The sequence below is a fragment of the Myotis brandtii genome, unplaced genomic scaffold, assembly GCF_000412655.1.
Source record: "Myotis brandtii unplaced genomic scaffold, ASM41265v1 scaffold127, whole genome shotgun sequence".
Classification (NCBI taxonomy): Eukaryota; Metazoa; Chordata; class Mammalia; order Chiroptera; family Vespertilionidae; genus Myotis; species Myotis brandtii.
This window is the reverse complement of record NW_005354464.1, coordinates 1,435,264-1,450,335: the sequence shown is the minus strand read 5'-3', so window position 1 is coordinate 1,450,335 and position 15,072 is coordinate 1,435,264. Positions and strand designations below refer to the sequence as shown.

Sequence of the window (15,072 nt, the reverse complement as noted above, 5' to 3'; positions counted from 1 at the left end):
ATATTACCCTTTTACTATATAGGATAGAGGCCTGGTGCACGGGTGGGGGCCGGCTGGTTTGCCCTGAAGGGTGTCCTGGTTCAGGGTGGGGGTCCCCACTGGGGTGCCTGGCCAGTCTGGGTGAGGGGCTGAGGGCCGTTTTCAGGCTGGCGGGTGACTGAAGCTCCCAACCGCTCCTTTTTTTCTTTTTCTTTTGTTTATTCTGGGCCAGCTTTAGCTCTGAGGCTCGGCTCCAGCTATGAGACCTCCGCTGCTGAAAGCAGAGATCTGGCCTTTGTTTACCTTCTGTATTTGAAACTTTGTTGCGACTCCAGCTCTGAGATCCCGGCTGACTGAAAACAGGTTTCTGGGGTTTGGTTTAGCTTCTATATTTGTTACAATGTTTCTTAGAGTTGCAGCTGAGAGGCCGGCAAGGCAGGCGGGGAAGCTTGGCTTCCTCTGTCACTGAAGCAAGCAAGCCTCATGTTCCGCTTCAAGATGCCTGGCTGCCGGCCGCCATCTTGGCTGGCAGTTAATTTGCATATCGCCCTGATTAGCCAATGGGAAGGGTAGTGGCTGTACAGCTAATTACCATGTTTCTCTTTTATTAGATAGGATTACCCAGAGCAGATTAGAATAAAAAAATTGTGACAGAGAAAAGAACATGTTCTTTAGGCAGCTGTATGGAAGACCCCTGGGGCACCACATCAAGTCCTTCCAGTGGACATCTGGTCCCTGCAGGTGTGGACACCTGCTCTGTGGGCCTCTCAGTCTCTGCCATGTGATCTCTCAGATGCCAAAGTGTGAGATGTATGTGGAAACCAAAGGCAGGAGAATGAACCCCTATGGGTTCAACCTTGACCAGAAGTTCTGGGAACTGATCATGTAATTTCTTCCCCTTCTTATTCCTTAGGCACACAGTTCCCAGACTCATGTCATAAGTTTCCTCAGAAGTTCCCAATTCACTGAGCTTCATTTGCCTGCAGCATTAGACAGCTCAAAAACACATCTTTGCATTAGCTTTCCCCTCTTTCTGTTTCTCTCTCCCTGACCTGCATTCCTCTTCCCTGGAATAACTTCCCAAATAATGTACCTGCCTGCAAGCCTTTGTCTCAGGCTCCACTTTGGGAAATACTCAAGCTAAGAAAGCCTCCACCTGCCTCTTTAACCCCCGTGCCTCTCTTCCAACTACTAGAGACTTTCCTTAGTAATCAGAGAAAATGAATTCCAAGGAGCAAATCATAGCAATGCAATGCCCCACCTAGAATACTGTATTCTCTTACTCCCAGCCTCCACTGTGTTTTGTGAAGGAAGTGGAGAGCAGAGAGTAGAAATGTCTTTCACCTTATTAATTTGGAGAATACAGAATCATTGTTTTTCCAAAAGATGGAAAACTGCTGGCAGAAAAAAATAGGTACCAAAGGGATTTCTGATGTCAAAACAGACAGAACTTTGATAAAGATTATTATTCTCCCTGGCTGGTTTAACTCAGTGGCTAAAGCATCGGCCTGTGGAATGAAGGCTCTCGGGTTTGATTCCAGTCAAGGGCACATGCCCAGGTTGCAGGCTCGACCCCCAGTGGGGGGCATGCAGGAGGCAGCCAATCAATGATTCTCTCTCATCATTGATGTTTCTATCTCTCTCTCTCTCTCTCCCTTCCTCTCTGAAATTAATAAAAAAAAATTTTAAAAAAGAGGAAATCGGATGTATTAGCTGCATGGGAGGTATGAGGAGGAAGTAGGGAGAGAGCAAGCTGGCAAGGTGACTTTGGCTCTAACATTGAAGGTTTGAGGTTCAAGGGGAGGAGCTTGTACATAATTCACCAGGTAGTGAGGCTCACTTGAAAGGGAGGGCAGTGGTGGAGAGGAAGCAGGCAATTCACTAAAGTCAATCCCCTTGGCTTTCAGGGACTAAGATCTGTATTATCACCCTCATTTTAAGGATGATGAAAGAATTTAAAAACAAGTTGTAACTAGCTCTGTGGCCTTAGGAAAGTCACTTAACCTCTCTGAATCTTAGTTTCTTCATTGGCATGCTACTTAGCCTGTAAGAATCAAATGATATGGTACCTGTGAAAAGAGGTTGTACACTGGAAAATCATTATAAACATATGGAGTGCTGTTATTAGGAGACATAGCTATACAATAACATTTCAAAAAACAGAGAAAAAAAGAAGGAAGGAAGGGAGGGAGGAAGGGACTGAGGGGGGAGGAGAGAAGAAGGGAGAAAGAGAGGGAGAGAGGGGGAGAGAGAATGAGAGAGAGTAAACAGGAAGGCAGAGACAACATAGAAAAGTTAGCCTGAGGAAAACCAGCTTCCTTGAAGCAGGGGCATGAGGAACTAATGGGTAAAAGCCCCAAGGAGTAGAGTCTAGGGAACCTAATTTGTTTCACGCAGGTGTTTCTGAAAATACAGAGACCGCACTGCACATGGAACTGGGAAGAGTGACAAGGTCCTGTGTGGTCTTGGCCCAAAGTAACAAACTTGAGGTCAGTAAAGCCTTAAAAAAAGCTCATATATAATTAAGAGAATAAAAAACAGTTCCTGTGAGGGAAAATTAGTATAGATTTTTAATCTTAGAGCAGAGAAGCTTACAGGAGTTAATAATGGAGCATTTGTTACCAATTTATTGCAGTTGCCACAGAAAATTAAGATACATTAACTGATTTCAAGCGCCAGCATTTACAGAAATCATACTGTACAACATTCATGAGTATTGTTTACTGAGAGTCTTTGGGCATAAGGTTTTATACGATTATTTTATTTTTTACCTCAAAACAACTCTAGAAGTGTATATTAGTTATTTAATTGAATAGCAAATGCTAGAGTTTATAAATTACACAATTAATTTATGTACCAGTAAGAAAGAAAAAAAAAATCAGGGCCGCAGAGGCGACACACCGGAGAAGATGGAAGACTACCAGAGTGTGGAAGAGCCTACTTTTGTTGTTGACAAAGTGAGCAACATTGTGAAAGAGGCTATAGAAAGTGCCATCGGTGGCAACGCCTATCAGCACAGCAAAGTCAATCAGTGGACCACAAATGTCGTAGAACAAACTTTAAGCCAACTCACCAAGCTGGGAAAACCATTCAAATACATTGTGACCTGTATAATTACGCAGAACACACGGCGAGGTCTTGCCTCTGGGACAGCTCTACTGACGGGAGCTGCACCGTGTGATGGGAGAACAAGACCATGTACTGCATCGTCAGCGCTTTCGGACTGTCCATCTGACTGACCTCCTCATTCACCCGGGCTCTTTCTCCTCTGTTTCAACATTTCTCTCCCATTTTTCTAACCACCAGCCATGAATTCAGTGAACAGCTTTCCCACTCTGTTTTCTGTGGCACTTTCAACATGTAGAGAAAAACCCAAATGACTGCACTGTTCTGTGATCAGCACACCCTCAGTCACACAGATCGTTCTTGGGTAGTCGGAGCCTGGACTGCCACGTGTCCGCACTCTGAATATCTCTGTTCGAAGGTGCTAAACACTCAACCTGCTAGTGTGAACCTTTCTCTGCTCTCTGAAATCATTCAAACACACTAATTTTTCCATACTTTGTACTTTTGTTAGAATCAATTATTCCAATTTTTAAAAAAAGGAAAGAAAAAAATGTTGCTAATAAAACCAAAACATACCATAATTTATAAGATGCATCCTGATATTAGAGATGATAAAATGTGAAAGAATGTGCGTCTTAACTCTGATGAAATGTTATAATCCCCATGTTACAGATGAGGAAACAGACTTCATGAGGTTAAGTTGCTCAACATCACATAGTTAGAAAGTGGTAGGCCCAAGGCTCACATTCAGGGTAGTCTGACTTCAGGGTAGCCCATGCTTGTAACCATTTATTTCATGGAGTGTGTCTCAATCCATGTTTATGCTGCATGGAGTAAAATGAAGTATCACTTTGTTGCTGTTAAATTGGTCATTGATATGCTGCAGATTGGTAACTTACACCTCAAGGTGACTTTTCAAGGTTTGATCGCCCAATAAGATGCTGTACATTGGTCAAACAAGTCAAGAAAAAGAAACCAATCTCTATTTCATTTATAGCTATGTAGACAGCATCAACATTACAGCTTTCAAGCTGACAATTTCTGTCTTTTTGTCCTGGTATCATCCCTCATTTTAACTTATAATGAAAAAGAACTTTTTTTTTCCCATCAAAAAAGAAAATCTTTGTTTCTGAAGACATTGCCTGGTCTGCTGTTCAGTTCACAAACAAAGTGAAATTTCTCTACTTTTAATAACTCAAGATGTTTCATAATTATATCATGACTTAAGATTTACAAATGAGCAAACAAGAACACATTAAGCTTAAAGATGCCCAGATTGATTTCATAAAAATATTTTTAGCAGTAAAGACCCACAAGACAGAAAAACAGAAAATGCATACATATTTGACTCAGAATCCCAGTGTTTTTTTCTTTTTTTCCCCAGGAGGCAACAGCAGCTTTAAATGCTGCCTTCCTCTTATATAGGACTAAATCCATGCACAGTACACAACTTTAGTTCCTATTCTAAAGCACTGCGCCATTGTTTTATGCTTGTCTCTTGAGGCTAAGGGAAAATGTTTTTGGTAGTCTGAAAGAATAAGTTGTAACATAGGCATTTAATTTTCTTTCCTTATACTCCCTGATTAAAACAAGGTTTGCCCCATTTTCTATTTTTCTTTTAAAAGCCCTCTTTACCCACATTAACAAAATAACATACTGACTATAGCCATGACTTTGGCTCTGACTGCTCTAAGTTTAGATGCAATTTGGATCCAACTTTTGTTCTGTGTCCAGGCTTTGAGTCAACTTTGGTTACATGGACAACATTTAATTTCTCGTTACTAGAAAAATTAGTCCCCCTAAAGGTTAAACTGACTGGTGATGTAGTTTATTGACTTATTTAGTTATTTTAAAAATTAGTTGATAATAATTCAAAAAGAAATACCCTGCTCCTTAGCAATTACTGAAATGTATGAGATATTTACATGCATAAGGCACTGAACAATCAAGCAAAATTTATAAATCCAAATTACAAAAGTGGATGTTTGTGTGTTGAAAGTTATTGCTGTCACCTATGATAATATTCTCATTGTTTCTGGGCTCTAGAAATACATCCTCTTTATTTTAAAAAATCCAAAACATACAGACCAATAAAGAAGAAAGTGAAAGACATCCCAAATACAACTTCTGAGTTGGTCATAGTTTGGAGAGGGTAGGGCAATTGCTAGAGAGCAGTGGCAGTTTGGATTCACACCCAGTGTTAACTAGAAACCACATGCTTTTTTAAAAAGAACATATTATCTTAATTTTTTATTAGTACTTTAAACTACACCAACAAATGTACTGTAATTTTAAGAGGCCTGAACATGGAATATTCAGATAAGACTTAACACTGACATAAACATAGAGAGAAAATATGAAAATGTTCACACAAATAGGAAGGCTGGGCTAGGATCTAGTTGTTCCTACACTAGAATAAATGCCTGTGCTGTGATGAGATTACATAGTCAGTTCTAACCTATTCAATTTCACTGGCATGAGCCCTTACACGGGCTGGATGCTCTGTGAGGTATTTTATAGACATTCCTTCCCAGAAACTCTGCAAGTTGGGTATTACTGGCACCTACTTTTAAAGCTGAGAAAACTAGAGCTCAGATAGGTTATGAGGCTTGTCTTGGCAAATGGCGCTGAGGTACAAACCAGGTCTGTGCACCCCAAAGCTATGTTCCTACCACTGTGATATCTGAATGGTACCTGATCCTCATCCTCGTGGAAATTAGAGTCTAAGAGGAGAAGAGATAATGACAGAAATAAATAGCACATTAGAGAGAATCCACAAGAAACCATCTAAAGACACAAGAGGCTGTCATGAGAATTCAAATGCCAGGGAGGCATATCTAGTGGGAATTGGGAGTGGCAGGAGATGGATATCAGGAAAAATGCTTTCTGTAAGAGCCTGAATGGGAGAAGGAACCTACAGGACGGATAGAATTTCTATAGATGTGACGAGGATTGAGTGGGACAAAGATGAATCAAAAAGAGGAAATGTGCCCTAGCTGGTTTGGCTCAGTGGATAGAGCGTTGGCCTGCAAACTAAAGCAGACTGAAGGTCCTGGGTTCGATTCCAGTCAAGGGCACATGCCCGAGTTCCAGGCTTGATCCCCAGTACAGGGCGTGCAGGAGGCAGCCAATCAATGATTCTCTCTCATCATTGATGTTTCTATCTCTCTCTCTCTCTCTCCCTTCCTCTCTGAAATTAATAAAAAAAAATTTTAAAAAAGAGGAAATCGGATGTATTAGCTGCATGGGAGGTATGAGGAGGAAGTAGGGAGAGAGCAAGCTGGCAAGGTGACTTTGGCTCTAACATTGAAGGTTTGAGGTTCAAGGGGAGGAGCTTGTACATAATTCACCAGGTAGTGAGGCTCACTTGAAAGGGAGGGCAGTGGTGGAGAGGAAGCAGGCAATTCACTAAAGTCAATCCCCTTGGCTTTCAGGGACTAAGATCTGTATTATCACCCTCATTTTAAGGATGATGAAAGAATTTAAAAACAAGTTGTAACTAGCTCTGTGGCCTTAGGCAAGTCACTTAACCTCTCTGAATCTTAGTTTCTTCATTGGCATGCTACTTAGCCTGTAAGAATCAAATGATATGGTACCTGTGAAAAGAGGTTGTACACTGGAAAATCATTATAAACATATGGAGTGCTGTTATTAGGAGACAGAGCTATACAATAACATTTCAAAAAACAGAGAAAAAAAGAAGGAAGGAAGGGAGGGAGGAAGGGACTGAGGGGGGAGGAGAGAAGAAGGGAGAAAGAGAGGGAGAGAGGGGGAGAGAGAATGAGAGAGAGTAAACAGGAAGGCAGAGACAACATAGAAAAGTTAGCCTGAGGAAAACCAGCTTCCTTGAAGCAGGGGCATGAGGAACTAATGGGTAAAAGCCCCAAGGAGTAGAGTCTAGGGAACCTAATTTGTTTCACGCAGGTGTTTCTGAAAATACAGAGACCGCACTGCACATGGAACTGGGAAGAGTGACAAGGTCCTGTGTGGTCTTGGCCCAAAGTAACAAACTTGAGGTCAGTAAAGCCTTAAAAAAAGCTCATATATAATTAAGAGAATAAAAAACAGTTCCTGTGAGGGAAAATTAGTATAGATTTTTAATCTTAGAGCAGAGAAGCTTACAGGAGTTAATAATGGAGCATTTGTTACCAATTTATTGCAGTTGCCACAGAAAATTAAGATACATTAACTGATTTCAAGCATGAAATTTTTTAGTTAACCTAGACAGTGAGGGGGGGTTAGACACCAAACACGTGAAAAAGAGATTATGGACTTCTCATCCCTAATTCTTTTGACATACAGTATGTTTATCGAGGGCCTGCGATTTGCAAGGCATTGTGTTAAATGCTGGGGCTATTGAGGACATAAAATACAGTTATTCCTCAAATAGGTCATAAATCAGCAGAGGAAAAGATACATGGTATTAAAAAAGTGAAAAGTTCAAAAAAACCACCTTATTAAGTAAGAGGGTATGAAAGTTAGGAAGCATTATGCAAGGCTTCCTGAAAAGGTACGCTACACATTTTAACCTTTTTTTCCTTTTGTCTTCCAAGCATCAAGGACCTGGGCTAAGGACCTGCCGAGATTCCTCCTCATTTGACAGCGCTGTGGTCGCCATTCTGATTCTATCAAATATTTGATTCAATTTCAATACATTGGAGACTTAGGAAAAACTAGAAAGTTAGGCAGCAGTAACCCTGACATTATTTTTGCATCACTTAAATATGAAAATGTGAGTCCACCTGGTAGTAAAAAGGTAAAAAAAACAATAACAACAACAAAACCCCCCAAAACTCAAGTTACTTTGGATTCAACAAACCAGTCAACTTATTGAGACATTAGTGTAGGCTGCCTGTTGATTTGTTGGTCCCATGCTGACACCAGCGTAGGAAGAGAATACAGATGTACAGAAAACTACTCAATCACTGGCCCCTTCCCTCCGAACCCCTGTTAAAATAACAAAATATTTCTGGGGAGAGACGGGGAAGTGATGGGTGTAGTACGTATTGTGCAGGTAGTTTGGATGAAGCAGTACAATTTTTTATATTAGTCACAGAAAAAATTCAGAAAAAACTGCCTTCCCACATGTTGTAAGGTTTTGGCCTATTCAAGAAAAATCAAGTAGAACATATTTTAAAGGGTACTCGTTTCTGAGATCTGCTAATCAATGATCTCATTTCAAGAATTAAAAATGTAATATTTTGGAAAAAAGAGATGAATGCAAACCAGAAAATTAGGTCAACTTTCTTCTATTTTTGTAATTGCTCTAAGGCTCAGCAGTGTTCCTTGAGATACGTTTAGAAGAATTTAATCATATCAGACATTTCAAAGATATCTAGATTGGGGGAAACCTTGAAAATTTATGAATAGAATAGAGTATTAGCCAATAATTTTTAAATGCAATTTCATATATCTGACAGATAAACTGAATTTTTTGTGTAGGGGTGTCAATAAATGCATAAGCTCTGGTTTTGCTGAACTTCTGAAGGACATAAGCCTGTAATTGGCCTTTCTCATTTCTGTCTTGTTAACAAGTATATAAATAAGAGAAGGCTTCAGTAATTGGCTCAGAGTTACTAATGAATTAATTAACTTCAGTCTAGGGGAAAATGTTATTGGTAGTCTGAAAGAATAAGTTGTAACATAGGCATTTAATTTTCTTTCCTTATACTCCCTGATTAAAACAAGGTTTGCCCCATTTTCTATTTTTCTTTTAAAAGCCCTCTTTACCCACATTAACAAAATAACATACTGACTATAGCCATGACTTTGGCTCTGACTGCTCTAAGTTTAGATGCAATTTGGATCCAACTTTTGTTCTGTGTCCAGGCTTTGAGTCAACTTTGGTTACATGGACAACATTTAATTTCTCGTTACTAGAAAAATTAGTCCCCCTAAAGGTTAAACTGACTGGTGATGTAGTTTATTGACTTATTTAGTTATTTTAAAAATTAGTTGATAATAATTCAAAAAGAAATACCCTGCTCCTTAGCAATTACTGAAATGTATGAGATATTTACATGCATAAGGCACTGAACAATCAAGCAAAATTTATAAATCCAAATTACAAAAGTGGATGTTTGTGTGTTGAAAGTTATTGCTGTCACCTATGATAATATTCTCATTGTTTCTGGGCTCTAGAAATACATCCTCTTTATTTTAAAAAATCCAAAACATACAGACCAATAAAGAAGAAAGTGAAAGACATCCCAAATACAACTTCTGAGTTGGTCATAGTTTGGAGAGGGTAGGGCAATTGCTAGAGAGCAGTGGCAGTTTGGATTCACACCCAGTGTTAACTAGAAACCACATGCTTTTTTAAAAAGAACATATTATCTTAATTTTTTATTAGTACTTTAAACTACACCAACAAATGTACTGTAATTTTAAGAGGCCTGAACATGGAATATTCAGATAAGACTTAACACTGACATAAACATAGAGAGAAAATATGAAAATGTTCACACAAATAGGAAGGCTGGGCTAGGATCTAGTTGTTCCTACACTAGAATAAATGCCTGTGCTGTGATGAGATTACATAGTCAGTTCTAACCTATTCAATTTCACTGGCATGAGCCCTTACACGGGCTGGATGCTCTGTGAGGTATTTTATAGACATTCCTTCCCAGAAACTCTGCAAGTTGGGTATTACTGGCACCTACTTTTAAAGCTGAGAAAACTAGAGCTCAGATAGGTTATGAGGCTTGTCTTGGCAAATGGCGCTGAGGTACAAACCAGGTCTGTGCACCCCAAAGCTATGTTCCTACCACTGTGATATCTGAATGGTACCTGATCCTCATCCTCGTGGAACTTAGAGTCTAAGAGGAGAAGAGATAACAACAAAAATAAATAGCACATTAGAGAGAATCCACAAGAAACCATCTAAAGACACAAGAGGCTGTCATGAGAATTCAAATGCCAGGGAGGCATATCTAGTGGGAATTGGGAGTGGCAGGAGATGGATATCAGGAAAAATGCTTTCTGTAAGAGCCTGAATGGGAGAAGGAACCTACAGGACGGATAGAATTTCTATAGATGTGACGAGGATTGAGTGGGACAAAGATGAATCAAAAAGAGGAAATGTGCCCTAGCTGGTTTGGCTCAGTGGATAGAGCGTTGGCCTGCAAACTAAAGCAGACTGAAGGTCCTGGGTTCGATTCCAGTCAAGGGCACATGCCCGAGTTCCAGGCTTGATCCCCAGTACAGGGCGTGCAGGAGGCAGCCAATCAATGATTCTCTCTCATCATTGATGTTTCTATCTCTCTCTCTCTCTCTCCCTTCCTCTCTGAAATTAATAAAAAAAAATTTTAAAAAAGAGGAAATCGGATGTATTAGCTGCATGGGAGGTATGAGGAGGAAGTAGGGAGAGAGCAAGCTGGCAAGGTGACTTTGGCTCTAACATTGAAGGTTTGAGGTTCAAGGGGAGGAGCTTGTACATAATTCACCAGGTAGTGAGGCTCACTTGAAAGGGAGGGCAGTGGTGGAGAGGAAGCAGGCAATTCACTAAAGTCAATCCCCTTGGCTTTCAGGGACTAAGATCTGTATTATCACCCTCATTTTAAGGATGATGAAAGAATTTAAAAACAAGTTGTAACTAGCTCTGTGGCCTTAGGCAAGTCACTTAACCTCTCTGAATCTTAGTTTCTTCATTGGCATGCTACTTAGCCTGTAAGAATCAAATGATATGGTACCTGTGAAAAGAGGTTGTACACTGGAAAATCATTATAAACATATGGAGTGCTGTTATTAGGAGACAGAGCTATACAATAACATTTCAAAAAACAGAGAAAAAAAGAAGGAAGGAAGGGAGGGAGGAAGGGACTGAGGGGGGAGGAGAGAAGAAGGGAGAAAGAGAGGGAGAGAGGGGGAGAGAGAATGAGAGAGAGTAAACAGGAAGGCAGAGACAACATAGAAAAGTTAGCCTGAGGAAAACCAGCTTCCTTGAAGCAGGGGCATGAGGAACTAATGGGTAAAAGCCCCAAGGAGTAGAGTCTAGGGAACCTAATTTGTTTCACGCAGGTGTTTCTGAAAATACAGAGACCGCACTGCACATGGAACTGGGAAGAGTGACAAGGTCCTGTGTGGTCTTGGCCCAAAGTAACAAACTTGAGGTCAGTAAAGCCTTAAAAAAAGCTCATATATAATTAAGAGAATAAAAAACAGTTCCTGTGAGGGAAAATTAGTATAGATTTTTAATCTTAGAGCAGAGAAGCTTACAGGAGTTAATAATGGAGCATTTGTTACCAATTTATTGCAGTTGCCACAGAAAATTAAGATACATTAACTGATTTCAAGCATGAAATTTTTTAGTTAACCTAGACAGTGAGGGGGGGGGGTTAGACACCAAACACGTGAAAAAGAGATTATGGACTTCTCATCCCTAATTCTTTTGACATACAGTATGTTTATCGAGGGCCTGCGATTTGCAAGGCATTGTGTTAAATGCTGGGGCTATTGAGGACATAAAATACAGTTATTCCTCAAATAGGTCATAAATCAGCAGAGGAAAAGATACATGGTATTAAAAAAGTGAAAAGTTCAAAAAAACCACCTTATTAAGTAAGAGGGTATGAAAGTTAGGAAGCATTATGCAAGGCTTCCTGAAAAGGTACGCTACACATTTTAACCTTTTTTTCCTTTTGTCTTCCAAGCATCAAGGACCTGGGCTAAGGACCTGCCGAGATTCCTCCTCATTTGACAGCGCTGTGGTCGCCATTCTGATTCTATCAAATATTTGATTCAATTTCAATACATTGGAGACTTAGGAAAAACTAGAAAGTTAGGCAGCAGTAACCCTGACATTATTTTTGCATCACTTAAATATGAAAATGTGAGTCCATCTGGTAGTAAAAAGGTAAAAAAAACAATAACAACAACAAAACCCCCCAAAACTCAAGTTACTTTGGATTCAACAAACCAGTCAACTTATTGAGACATTAGTGTAGGCTGCCTGTTGATTTGTTGGTCCCATGCTGACACCAGCGTAGGAAGAGAATACAGATGTACAGAAAACTACTCAATCACTGGCCCCTTCCCTCCGAACCCCTGTTAAAATAACAAAATATTTCTGGGGAGAGACGGGGAAGTGATGGGTGTAGTACGTATTGTGCAGGTAGTTTGGATGAAGCAGTACAATTTTTTATATTAGTCACAGAAAAAATTCAGAAAAAACTGCCTTCCCACATGTTGTAAGGTTTTGGCCTATTCAAGAAAAATCAAGTAGAACATATTTTAAAGGGTACTCGTTTCTGAGATCTGCTAATCAATGATCTCATTTCAAGAATTAAAAATGTAATATTTTGGAAAAAAGAGATGAATGCAAACCAGAAAATTAGGTCAACTTTCTTCTATTTTTGTAATTGCTCTAAGGCTCAGCAGTGTTCCTTGAGATACGTTTAGAAGAATTTAATCATATCAGACATTTCAAAGATATCTAGATTGGGGGAAACCTTGAAAATTTATGAATAGAATAGAGTATTAGCCAATAATTTTTAAATGCAATTTCATATATCTGACAGATAAACTGAATTTTTTGTGTAGGGGTGTCAATAAATGCATAAGCTCTGGTTTTGCTGAACTTCTGAAGGACATAAGCCTGTAATTGGCCTTTCTCATTTCTGTCTTGTTAACAAGTATATAAATAAGAGAAGGCTTCAGTAATTGGCTCAGAGTTACTAATGAATTAATTAACTTCAGTCTATTTTACCTAACCTTTAATAATAAGAGTCTTTTTTTTTTTTCTTTCGGTCTAGCAATAGGTCCGACAGACTGAAAAAACAGACATGCAGCAAAGCTCTTGAAAATTAATGAGAAACGAGGGAAGAATCAATGTACATTCTGCTTGCAGAGAACTGACACAAAAAAGACACAATAAACCATGAACAAACACAGTCAGTTTAAAAAATAGGTTAGAAAAAGTGGGCAAATTCAATTATAGAAGTAATTAGAAGATATAGGGCAAGGCTGCCTTTTGGGACTATGCCAGAAAACATGAATTAATATGAGTGAATAGAAAGAGCCCATGTAGTAATTAAGAAGCAATCACCTATGGCAATGAGTACCTGGAAACAGGCTGCAAACTATTAATTCAGTGATCAAAAATATTTTTAGATGATTAATATGGCAAATTTACTTTAAAAGACTAATTTCTGGAAAGATATCAAGACAATAGCACACTATTTGTTCCTCTGGCATTTATATAGCTAATTAAATTTTATAATTTGCAACAACAGTCATTATTATCTGAAAACGGTAAAAGCAATATTTCGCCTCTTTAAAAACACACACACACACACAACACCGGTGGTTCTGAAATCAATAAGTTAAATCCAGCTCCTGCTGTCCTGCTGTAAGTGCCTAAGCCTTGATTGTTACATTCTTTCGATGTGTATTTTTTCTTAGACGTGTGCGTTTCTGTAATATTGAGCATGGATTAATGTACAATTTCTCAAAGGTTTCATATGTTCCCATGCCTGGGCCGGGATTCCACACACTGTTTAATTTCAACAATATCAAATAAAAGCAGTTTAATGTACTATTTGTGCATCAAAGACTTTCTTCCTTGGTCAGCAGAGGTCTGTTACTTCAGTACACACCGTTCCTCCCCCGAGAATACAAAGGCATAGACCAGCTACAGGGAAGGGTGCTTTACAACACACAGAAGGCTAATGGCTTCTGAAATAGGTGATTATCAGAGCCCCGTAGAGCAACATGAGGGTCTGGCTGGTAATAAACAACCTCACAATATGAATTATTCTATTTCCACAGCTTTAAGAAAACGTACGTTTCATCTGTTGATCAGAAAAGTCTAGAAAATGCTGTCTTCTTGGAAATAACAGGGAGCTACTAAAACTAATCAGTGTGTCAGCAGGGAGTTATTGAGCACCTACTAAGGGCTTAAGGCCCCAAAGTAAATCCGAAATGCTAAACTTCTAACACAGTGGTTCTCAACCTTCCTAATGCCGTGGCCCTTTAATACAGTTCCTCGTGTTGTGGTGACCCCCAATTTCATTGTTACAAATTGACATAATTAAAGCATAGTGATTAATCACAAAAACAATATGTAATTATATATGTGTTTTCCGATGGTCTTAGGCGACCTCTGTGAAAGGGTCATTCAACCCCCAAAGGGGTCGCGACCCACAGGTTGAGAACCGCTGTTCTAAAAGATGTGTGTGTGTGCGTGTGTGTGTGCGTGTGTGTGTGCGTGTGTGTGTGCGTGTGTGTGTGTGTGTGTGTGTGTGTGTGTATGTGAGAGAGAGAGAGAGAGAGAGAGGTTCCCTTTTGGAAGTCAATAAACTAGCTTTAGAGATGCTAGTTTTTAATTACTAATTTGCTCTTGGACTATTGCTAGTTTTGAGGTTAACGTAGAAATTGCTGACCTACAAAACAAGATGGATCTAGAAGCTCATTGTAATAGTCCCTACTATAGAGGGCCTGGAGATAAGAGATGTATAGGTATTTGAGGGGGAAAAAATTAGAGATTTCGACCAGATACCAAATCAAGCAGATATTAGATCTGTCCAGTTCCCTCATTGTCTGTATTTCTATCATTTTCTTAAAATAAATGGGGTGGTTTTGAAAAGCAAACATAGGAGAATATGGCCTCTAGCAGAGGTCTCTCATTCGCTGCGTTTGCTTCATGTCAATTATCAAAACTTAGGTATGGCAACAGCGAACAAGCAGTTTTTCCAACCGCGTGGTGATGATGACAGAACTCCCCTGGAGGCAGGCAATTGGGAACTAGTGAAGTGAGGACAGCTTAGAGGTGTGGGGGGCTAGCAGGGCTGCCAGCTGAGCAGGACCCACTCACCATGAAATGTTAATGTGTCAATGAAGGGGAAAAGCATGAATGAACCACAAAGAGACTGAAAATGACTCAGCTGGTTGGAGATGGAATTTGGGCTCTCTGCCAAAGTGAGGTGTTCAGGGCACATACCCTAACACCTTGGGGGGCGGGGTGGGGGGGCTGTCCCCTGATTTTAGAAAGATAAAGTATTTTTGAAGAAAGAAGACAGGTTTTTTTTT

At 39.7% G+C, this 15,072-nt stretch overlaps 1 long non-coding RNA gene and 1 pseudogene across 1 annotated transcript in view; one reads left to right on the top strand and one right to left on the bottom strand.

The window, feature by feature from the left end:
- The window catches only part of LOC106724958, a 98,277-nt gene that overhangs the window by 61,347 nt on the left and 21,858 nt on the right, over window positions 1-15,072 (bottom strand). The window lies entirely within an intron of this gene.
- On the top strand, window positions 2,868-3,574 carry LOC102249681 (annotated as a pseudogene).